The following is an 11,579-nucleotide window of genomic DNA, read 5'->3' on the forward strand; positions in this document are numbered from 1 at the left end:
GCCCAAAGGCCACCAGGCGCGTCTATGACGTCACGTGCATGGCCGTTGAGAATGGCGCGTGTAAAAAAAAAATACACGTCCGAGTGTCAAAGCGTGTAATTGGTGGAAATGTCCTCAGCGCGTATCCGCGTCTGTGACGTGTGTATAAAAGGTACGTGTAGAACACCATTTCCTTGTGCGTGCTTTTCGTGGAGAGCGAGTGGGTGAAATCTGTACTTCTTGTCGGTTCACACGCGATTTACTTCACGGCATTTCAAGTTTGTACTCCCTGTTACCTCTGACAGCTTTTCCTCTTTTCCTCTTTTTCTTGGGCCTGTTTCCTCAAACAGAGTTCCCTTCTACTGTTGTCCTGTCTCCTCAGACAGCGTACAATTCTTCTTTTGGCGGGGGTGTTGCCAACGCGCACATGCGCGTCTTTTTCACGCTTTTTTTCCTGGCAGACGGTGAGTCGCGCACGTATTTAACATCTGTGCTTGCCCCGTGTGTCGCGTACCCCTTCAGAGGTCATTCTAGGCTGCGTGTGACACGCATACGTTCATTCTTGTGTTTCTGGGTGCCACAGCGTAGTGCAGGTTTATTTTTTCACACACGTGGTCTAGGAGGGGTTGCATGCACCTTACTTCCCTTTTTTGGGGTGCCTGTGCGTTGCGTGACCCGTCTTCTTTACCCAGGGGTGACATACAGCCTTGCTAGAGCACTAGGGTACGATTACCATCTGATACCCAACCCCTTTGACCCCCAATTGCCCAGGACAATAGTTCACAGTGGCTCCCATACGCACAATAACATCAGTGCCATGGCTGGGAGGCGAACAAGCTGTAAGGGTGGCAAAGGTGGCCGAGCCCCAAGTGGTGGCTGTGGTGGATCCGGTAGAGGACGTGGCCATGACTTGCAGGGTGCCCCTAGCCCCCCATGTGTGGAGTACCAGTCAGGGACACCCATGCCCCCCCTGGTTGAGGGTAACGTGGCTGACACCATCCATGCTCAGCCCTTGTTGGACCAGCCCACTGTGGCACCAGACCTGGCACAGGGTGACTCCATGGCTGACTTCCAGGTCTGTAGGTCTAGGCCATGTGCACCGGTGCACGTTGGTGTCATCAGGCCACGTGGATCAGGGGCAGCTAGGTCATCTGCTGCCCCGAGTAGGCAGGGTGGGGAGGCTGCAGAGGCAGCTGCGGCTCCATCCACCCCACCTCTCACACACCCAGCCAGGACAGTGTTGGTCCAAGTCCATCCTGCTGACATTCCCCCTGACACCATCACACTCTAGCCAATGCCTGCACCAACTCCCATGCTGAGTGTGCAATCCCACACTCCTAGTACAGAGTCCACCGGGACTCCTGCCCCTAGTGTCCAGAGCGGCGTAGGACACTCAGGATCCCCACCACCTTCCAAGCGGAAGAGGAAGAGTGCTCGTCCAGTAGAGGCTGATGCCCCAGACACGGCTACACAGTCCGGCCCGTCAAGGAAGCCCAGCTTCAATGAGGCCGAACTGAATGCATTTGTAGAGTATGTGTCCGCACATGACCGCGAAATGGTGATCATTGCAGGATCCAAGACCACACTGGCACACTGGCAGACCATCGCGGACATCATAAGTGCCCTTGGAATCGTGAGGCGCACAGCTACTGAATGCTACAAGCACTGGAATGACCTGAAGCGCAGGGCAAATAATAAGCTGGCCTCAAGTCATGCCGCTACTCTAGTGACTGGAGGTGGGTCTCCAGCAGAGGACATAGAACTCACTCCACATGAGCATGTTGCTGGGACCTATGTCACGGAGGAACAGATCCAAGGCGTGGGAGAACTGGCAGATTGCGAGGCATTGTCCGGTGAGTGCACATGCATGTGTGTGTCATCCATGTGCATGGTGTGTGTGTGAGGGCTTCTGTTTGGGTGCCAGGTGAGGGTGTGTGTGCCTGAGTGGTTTGGGTCACTCATGTGCCTCATCCAATACATTCTGCGCACCAGCATTTGGGTATAGCAGTATCCCTTCTGCCAACAGTAGACATCTAGCCCAACACCACGCCAGTTCCCCTAGAAGTGTCATCTTGCCACAACATTGTTGCTTATTTTTCTCTGTTTATTCAGGCAGATTGTTTGCATTCCACCACTTTTACTAGGCATTTCTCAGTCCTATTGTCACATGTCTGACATGGCTATGGTACAGTGGACTGACTTTGTTTCCTGGATATCATTTGTTTAGACATGTCCCTGTGCTATAGGACCATTTTGGACTGGCAGCTCCAGGTTAAACATTTGAACTATTTCAATTAAAAAAGCAATTTCATGAGCAAACTAGACTGAATGAACAATTGCTGCCCTACTCTCCCTCTTCACTTTATGGCTAGGGCACATGCCATCTGTGTGATGGCATGTGTATTTGACCTGCCAATCACAGGCCAATGTGTGATGCCACTGCTAGGCAGCATGCAGCAAATGTGTTGATCTTCCATCTTGGTGTCATCAATGTGTGCTATTTGCCTCCCCTTCATATGCAGTGACGGTGCATGCATGGGAGGTTTTTAGTCATGTGGGACATGTGTCAATCAAGTACTGGTTCTGTAGCTTCTCAGCCCTAATTGTGTGCCATAGTGCTAATGCCTGTTTCCATTTCTTTTCTTTTATGTCTTTGCAGGGGATGACGCACTTGATACTGCTGGGGTTGTGGAGATGGTGCAGACCCAGGAGGGGTCTCAGGGCCGACCGACCACCAGTGAGGGATGTGGTGTGGTGGTGGGTGAGAACTCACAACTGCTGCAGGTCGTGCTCTCAAGGGGTGTCTCTGGGTGCACCTCCCACGAGCTGTATTCAGGTGTCGATTCGGATGATGAGACCTATGTGGCGTCGCAGGTGAGTGTTCCTGGGAGGGATTCTTTTCTGTCCGACCCACCTGCACCAGGGGTAGAACCCTCAATGGGGATGTCAGTGTTGGCAGGTACGCCTTTGGTGGTTACGGATGCAGGGTCACACTCCGCAACATCTGATCCTGTTCCTGGGCCAGCAGATCAGAGGGGGAATGCAGTCCTGCAGCCTCAGGCAGTGCCGGGACAGCAAGGCAGAGTTCGCCTTGCCCCAGACAGGTGTGGTGCCCACCGACGTGGTGGCCATATGCCACCTGGCAATACCGCATGGGAGCAATCCATATACGGTATGGCAACCCAACAGGCAGCATCATCAGAGATGATGGCTCAGGCCATGGATAGGGTGGCCACTTCCATGGTCCCCCCAGAAAGGCTGATGGAGCGACTACAGCAGGCAACAGACTCCATCTGCCAGTCACAAAGGGAGGACATGTTGGCGTGCGACAGGGACAGGCGGGCAGCACTGGCGACTCTGCGGGAAGCCATTTCCATAGAGTCCCAGGGCCACAGGGAAGCCCTGAGGGTGGAACTCCGTCACCTCAGGACGACTCTTGTTGAGCTTGAGGCTTCAACAAACACAAGGACAGAACAGCAGCTGGAGCGTCTCACACGTACGCTCTCAGCTGAGATGCAGGCAACTCGTGAGGAGGTCCAGTCATCCCGTGAGTTATTGCATGGGGACCTCCGCACGATTATCCTCCAGAACCAGACCTTCCAGACCCGTATGCTTGCTGCCATGGAGGACTAGACTAGGGCTTTGCGTGGGCTGCCTCCCATAGTGCCACCACCTCCTGAGGCAGCTGCAGAGTCTGGGGAAAGCGACAGCAGTGATTCTCTCACAATAGGGTAGCCGTGCAGGCCATGAGCCCATGGAGGTGTTTCTTTTTCCGCAAGATCCACACAGGTGGGTTTTGGTGTGCACCCTGTCCTCGGACCTCCTGGGTGTCCTCCCCCACCCCCACGGGCCCATTAATGGCCATTTTTGATTTTTTTTTTTTTTTTTGATTTTTTGGACAGTGTGTTGCCTTGTGTGGCTCCCATGGGCATACGCTGTATTGTGGCTGGGCACATGCAGGCTTGTCCTGAATTTGGGTCAGATGCTTGGGTTTGTGTGACACACACCCCTCCTGCTTCCCGTTTCCATGGGCTTGCAAAGGGTGTGCCCAAGTGACATTGACGTACACGGTGACGATGGACTCCCATTTGATGTGTGGGCAGTCTGTAGTCAATACTGTGTATACATTCCTAGTGCATATTGTTGTTGTATTGTACACTGCATGGTGTATTGATATGTGCCTCTGCATCCATCTCATCCTCCTAATTTTCAGGTCCATTTCTCATGTCTTCACAAGGCGGTCTACTTTGGAACTGGAGTCCATGTGGTAAGCAGTGCACCTACACTCTTGCGTGGCGCTAACACTGTATACTTGGAAGTGTTCGAAGTGCTGGCATTATCAGGTAGTGAGGCTACCAATTTTTTAAGTCTGTACTGTCATGTTTATGGTAGGTTGGAGGTTGTGTAGGTGATTGGTATTCTTGGTAAGTATTTGGTAATGTGTGTTGTTGGTCCTGCATTACTGTGAACATTTCATGTGTGGCCAGTTTCCATTAGGGACACTGTAGTTGGTGACACTTGGGGAATGTTGTGGGGATTCATTTGTTTGCTCTCACATTGCATGACATGCCATGGTGTGTTGTGTGGCCGTGCCGGGGAGGGGTTGGGTGACATGGCACTGTTCTCATGTAGTATTTTGCAAGTGGGTATTCATTTCTGCTGCATGGAAGTGTGTCTTTTGATGACACTGCATTGGTGGTGTTTGTGTAGGTAGGGATGCACATATTGTGACACTTCCACATGAATAATCTCAGGCTGCTATGGTTCTGACAGTTGACTGTCCCTTTGTTCGTCATAATTGTCAGGTCGAGTCATCATTGCTTATCAGATGGTATGTGCTAGGGCTGTGTGCACTCCACAGGGGTGTGATTTCTATGTGAAGTAATTAGCCACCAGCTGCGTACGGGCTGCCTCACCCCGTGCCCTTTCCCCTCCCATGCGCAGCGGGCGTGCATGTGGTTGGGGATGTGGGGGCACCACCATGTCCACAGCCAGGCCCCGGCGTGTTGCAACATTGTGCAGGACACATGCTGCCACTATGATCCTGCACACTACTGGGGGCGCATATAACAGCTGCCTGCCAGAACGGTCAAGGGAGCGAAAGCCTGACTTGAGCACTCCGAATGTTCGCTCCACTATGCCCCGGGTTGCAATATGGGCTGTTTTGTATCTTACCTCGGGAGGCGTGATGGGGTTCCGAATTGGCGTCATCATGTGGGTGCTCAGAGGGTAGGCACTGTCCCCTGGTGAGGAGGTGATGGGTATCATTAGTAGGGTAGTGACATAACTCTGCATCTGACATGCATGCATGTGCAGTGGCATTCATACTCACCAAGCAGCCATGTATCGCCATGCCGCCCAGCTTCTAGGTCCCGGTTTAGGGTAGACATTCGGTAAATGAAGCTGTCGTGGGTGGACCCTGGATAGTTGGCATATACTGAGGTGATGATTCCCTTGGCATTACATACTACCTGCACATTGATGGAATGCCAGTGCTTGCGGTTCCTATAGATGTGCTCAGATGCCCTGGGGCGACGTAGTGCCACATGGGTGCAGTCAATGGCACCTAGCACTTTGGGGAATTGTGCCACACCGTAGAAATCCAGGGCAGCAGCCTGCCTTTCTGCAGGTGTTCTGGGCAGGTATATGTGCCTGCGGACTGATGGGCGTGCAGTGATGATGTTCAAGACCTGGTGTAGGCAGCGTGACTGGGTGGCCTGTGACACCCCACCCACTAATGCACTTGTCCGCTGAAATGATCCAGTGTCCAAGAAGTGCAGTACATTAAGGACCTTCTCCAGGGGGCTGAGTGCTTGGGAGCACAGGGTGGGTGATGTGAGGTCATCCTCCCACTCACTCACCAGGTCCAGTATTATTTGAGGTTAAAACCTGCACCTCCCATACTCCTGGTCATCAGGCATCCCAAAAAGGCTGGTTCTGGGTGTGAAAATTCGGGCCCTCACTATCCTCCTCCTCCTCCTTTGGTAACCCACGGCCACTGCTGCTAGGAGCGGTATATTCATCCTGGCGTCTGAGCTTGTTTGTTGTTTGCGCGCACTTTTAAGCTGCGCGGGTCGATGTACGCCTGCTTCCTGCTGGCGTACGTGTTTCCGGATTAGCACGTTTTTTTGTGCACATGCCTTAGCCCCGTTCAATTCCATGGATACGTGTTGTTGGCGAGCGTGTAAAACTTCCCGCGCACCCCTGTAATACACGTACCCAAGCAAATCGCGTGTGAGAATTCCTGCGCACCCCTGTAATACACGTACCCAAGCAAATCGCATGGGAGAATTCCCGCGCACCCCTGTAATACACGTACCCAAGCAAATTGCGTGTGAGAATTCCAGCGTACCCCTGTAATACACGTACCCAAGAAAATCGCGTGTGAGAATTCCCGCGCACCCCTGTAATACACGTACCCAAGCAAATCGCGTGTGAGAATTCCCGCGCACCCCTGTAATACACGTACCCAAGCAAATCGCGTGTGAGAATTCCCGCGCACCCCTGTAATACACGTACCCAAGCAAATCGCGTGTGAGAATTCCCGCGCACCCCTGCAATACACATACCCAGGCCAATGGCGTGTACGCGCACTTTCATCCAATTACACGCACTGATACTCTGACGTGCAGTGTTTCCACGTGTGCTCTGTCATCATGTGCTATGAGGGAAACACCCGCGCGCGTCACATCACAGACGCGCTTTCGCGCTGAGGGCCTTTGGTCCAATGGAATCGCGTATGCGTGCTGACACGCTTACGCGCTAAGGCCCTTTCCTAGAATTTCACGTTGACGTGCAGGATTTTCATGTGCCAATTCACTCCGTATCAAGCTGGCCACGCGTAAGCACACAGAAGACCACGCTCCTGCCCAGAAGGCCGAATTACTGCCCCCAGGCCCCCGAGCAGCCTCCCACGAGCCATCTGCTGCTGCCTGCCTGCTGCCACCGTGCCCTGCCATTTTGTGCCTCCACATCTGCCATCTGCAGGGGTCCAGTTGCTGTGTCCACCCCTGCTGGAACAGAAGACTCCCGACTGGTATACCATTGCTCCACAGCCCAGCCCCAGGACCCAGCTGCCCACCCACTCCGGCCAGAGAGGCAGAGGGGCACCAGCTTCACTGCCACCGAAGTTGGTGTCCTGGGGGAGCAAGTCCTGGGGCAGTATGATGCCCTCTTCGGATCGTCACGCGCCAACAGGAAGGACGGGACAGGATCTGGGACGACTTGGTGGTTGCCCTCAACGCGGAGGGGGTGGCAACCCGCAACATCCAGAAAGTCAAGAAGCGCTGGGAGGACTTGAAATCCAGGACCCTCTTGAAGGCCCGGTGCCTCCTGGAGGGGGGCCGGGGCCGCATGAGTACCATCCAGCTGAGGGTCCTGGAACGTGTAGACCCAGCGCTTCACGCCAGATCCTTGCGAGGCAGACCCGTCTTTAGTTGAGCGGTAAGTGGGCAAGCATTGCTTTGTGAGACAGGGCAAGTTGCAGTGTGCTGGTTGTCTGATGCTTGCCTGTATGTGTGACACAGGCCATGTACGCATGTATGTGTGCAGGGACATCATGGCCATGCATGTGAGACCAGTAATGTGTGAACCACACGGTTGGTGCATGTGTTTAAATGCAACATGGGGAGCCCTATGCGGATTGGACACATGAGAGCATGCCAGTCTCTGTTCCTGGACATGGATGGGAGTGAGGGATGGGTGCTGATGCCATGTACATGTATGGTATCCATGTCTGTGTGTCTGACCTACGTGTCTGTGACTTGTGAATGCCATGGATGCATGACACATGTCTGTGACAATGTACAGATTCACAGATGCAGCCTAGTTATCCTTGTATCCACTGTGTCTGGGGTGTACAAGGCCAGATGGATGAAATTACGTTGATGTGTGTGCATGTGATAGGCATGACCCATGATGCATGTGAGTTCCATGACAACATTGTATGTTTGGAGAGTCCCTTGGACATGTATGCAAATGTCCATAGCATGTGCCATGCCTGTTACTGCGTGTGTTTTGCCTGCACTGACCCATGTGTTGTGGAGGGACATGATGGAAGTGATCTTTGACAGTGCCACTCATCTGCTATTGCTTTCTGTCTAGGGGACCATTGTACAGTACCCTGATGCTTGTGTTCTATGTCTCCCTCTACACAGCGGCAAGTGAAGAAGAGGGAGGAGACGGCGCTGTGGAGCAAAGCGGCGGGGATGCCCCCACGGCTGCAGAGGAAGGGGTGGGTGAGCCCCCACAGGGGCTTGCAACGGCGGAAGACAGTGTGGAGCCATCCAGGATGGTGGTTTCCACAGAGGAGGAGGAGGCCGCTACTGAGGTGCACATGGGGCCTGGTGGGGGCATCCCTGCTGGTGCAAGTGGTGCAGTCCAGGGGCAGGGGCAGGAGGCAGCACAGGTCGCCGTGGAGGGGCCTGTGCATGTCACTGTCCCTGACACTGTGGCTGCACCACCATGCACCAGCAGGGATGCCCCATCCCAGGCCCGTCCGTAGGTAGGGGGGATGTCCATGTCATCTGACTCCCCTCCACCTACGGACGAGGGGACCCGTGGCCGTATGGAGAAGGTCCTGATTGGTGTCATGTTGCGCACGGGTGTCATTCATGATGACGTGCATGCTTACCGGGAGGAGCTTGCACGTCATCACGAAGAGCACCGTGCCAACGTGGCCCAGTTGGGATCGGCCGTGGTTGGGGGTTTCATACATGTGTCGACCAATCTGGCGCACTCTCCTCCTCTGTGGAGACTATACGCCAGTCGTTCTCCATGCCGTCTTCCGGCCCAGATGCCACCAGGGCCCCCTGTGGACCTGCCCTGACCAACGCAGCCAGCTTGGTGGGGATCCCATCCCTGCCACAGTCGGGAGTCGGAGGTCCAGCAGGGGTGGACACCACAGCAACTGGACCCCAGCAGATGGAGGATGTGTCGGCATCATTGGGCAGGGCACGTGCACGACGGCGTCGGTGGATTCCATCAGCCTGGATGCCGTCGTGCTGGCAGAGGCAGTTGCGTCGGAGGCAGCAGCTGAGTCAACATGGGAGGCATCATGGCTCAGGGCAATCTACATCGGAGGGGCAGGCATCGGCCGGAGGGCAGGAGGACCCAGGACGGGAAGTGTCTTCTGTGTGGCAGCGGTTGGGCCAGCAGATAGGTGCGGAGCGGCGGCGGGCGGAAGAGGCGTGGCTCACGATGGTCAGGGCGGAGAACTCCATGCGGAGGGCCCTGAGGCGGGCCGAGTGCCTCGAGGGAATCCGCAGGGAGTTGGATGAGGACATGTCGGCGTCCCTGCGGACCCTCGTGGCCATGGAACAGGACCGCCTCGGGACATCGAACAGGAGTTCGATGATGCCCTGGCCCGGGACACCACGGAGTGAGCTGCTGGACTAGCCCGCCGCCTTTGTATATAGTTAATTAGTGTTAGGTTTTATTTTTTTTTTTTAATTTGGGGCGCTTGGACTATGCCCCACTTTTTTTTATATAGTTATTAGTTAGGTAGGTTTTATTGTAGGTTTCATTTACATTGCTGGGATCATGGACCCTTGGTTTGCTCTTTGTATATAGTTTGACAGTGGATTTGTGGCCTTCATCTTTTATTATTTTTTTCACCATGGAGCAATGGATTTTCACTTTACTTTCCCTTTGGATTTGCTTTGTTGGACAGTGACTTTGGACACAATTTCTTTACGGTTATTTTGGAGTCCCATTTTCGTTATTTATTATTTTTGTGGACATGCTGCATTTTGATATTTGTAGCCATTATTGTTTGTTTAGATTTCATTCACTTCATTTACACTGTAATACATTTTTGTTTCTTACTTCAATGTGTGGACTTCTCTCATTGGTTTCATGCCTGTCAGAATGTGGGTTTTCACAGTCATGTGTTGCCGTTGTGTGGGTCTGACGGACTTGTACTCATGTGCATACTGCTTATTTGTTATCTATCATGTAATGGGTATTTCCATTTTGAATGGATGTAAAGCTTGGTTGGGTGTTTGGACTGGGGTGGCGTGGGGTGGGATTTGGGTGGGCATAGGAGCCTGGGATCTGGATTGTGATGACGTGTTGGCTGGGGGACATGTGTGGGGGCCTGCTGGCAGGTGCCCCTGACTGCTGGGGTGTGGGGGTGGTGGGAGACATGTGTGGGGGCCTGGTGGAGGGGGTCCCTGGATGCTGGTGGGGGGGGGTGCAGGGGGACATGAGTGGGGTCCTGGTGGAGGGTGCCCCTGGCTGCTGGGGGGTGGGGGTGCAGGGGGACATGAGTGGGGGCCTGGTGGAGGGTGCCCCTGGCTGCTGCGGAGTGGGGGTGCAGGGGGACATGAGTGGGGGCCTGGTGGAGGGTGCCCCTGACTGCTGGGGGTTTGGGGTGCAGGGGGACATGAGTATGGGCCTGGTGGAGGGTGCCCCTGACTGCTGGGGGTGGGGGGTGGTGGGAGACATATGTGGGGGCCTGGTGGAGAGTGCCCCTGGATGCTGGTGGGTGGGGGTGCAGGGGGACATGAGTGGGGGCCTGGTGGAGTGTGCCCCTGGCTGCTGGGGGGTGGGGGTGCAGGGGGACCTGGGTGGGGGCCTGGTGGAGGGTGCCCCTGACTGCTGGGGCTGGGGTGGTGGGAGACATGTGTGTGGGCCTGCTGGCAGGTGCCCCTGACTGCTGGGGGGTGGGGGTGGGGGGAGACATGTTTAGTGCACGCAGATCAATTATGAAACGATATGGTACCTCATTACCTCCTTTCTTATACACTGGAAGAATGGGGCTGTTACACATGCTGCCTGTAATTTCTTCAATCACCCCCAATTTTACCAAATCATACACAATACTTTTCAATCCTTTCTCTCCTTCTGTTGAAATTTTATACTGTGGAATACGCGGCAACGTTACTCCTTCTTTTAACGTAATTTTTACTGGCTCTATTTTCAAACATCCCACATCATTATCATTTTTTGCCCATATACAAGTTGGCACTTCACTCAATTCCCCTGGCAAAGGTTTGGACAAAAATTCTGATACTGGTACATTCTGTGGCGAAATAGTCAAAAATACTCCATCTGGTGTACAGTGTATAACTGCACTGAGTTTTCTCAACAGGTTTAAACCTAACACATTTTCCCCGCAGTTTTCTGTTAAGAGAAATGGACAGTATTCAGTGAATGGAACTAATGTTACTGGTACTGGTTGAGACTCTGGATTGATTACTGGGGTACCTGCAAACCCTACTGAAATATTTGTATGCCCTGACAGCGGTATCTCTGGAACCAAGTGATGGTCTATTGAACACTTCTGCGCCCCCGTATCCACAAGGAAGCTGTGCTCACTATTCCCGACTTTCATTTCTACGTAGGGTCCTTTCTGATTCACGGGAATAGACATTGGTTACAACCCCTGTCTTGGGCTGTCCTATTGGGGAAATAACACATCATCCGATGTGTAGTCGCTGATGTTATTATAGTACGCATTCGAATGAGTATCGAAAATGTTCCCGCCCGTCCCTCTATTTCCATTTTTCATATTCTGCTGGCTCTGATTCTGAGGAGGGGTTTGACTTTGGGTTTGGGCACCATTCCCTTGACTATTTTGGTGTTGCTGCATATTATTC

Source organism: Ambystoma mexicanum, chromosome 5p (assembly GCF_040938575.1).
Source record: "Ambystoma mexicanum isolate Mex_15411 chromosome 5p, UKY_AmexF1_1, whole genome shotgun sequence".
NCBI classification, from domain to species: domain Eukaryota; kingdom Metazoa; phylum Chordata; class Amphibia; order Caudata; family Ambystomatidae; genus Ambystoma; species Ambystoma mexicanum.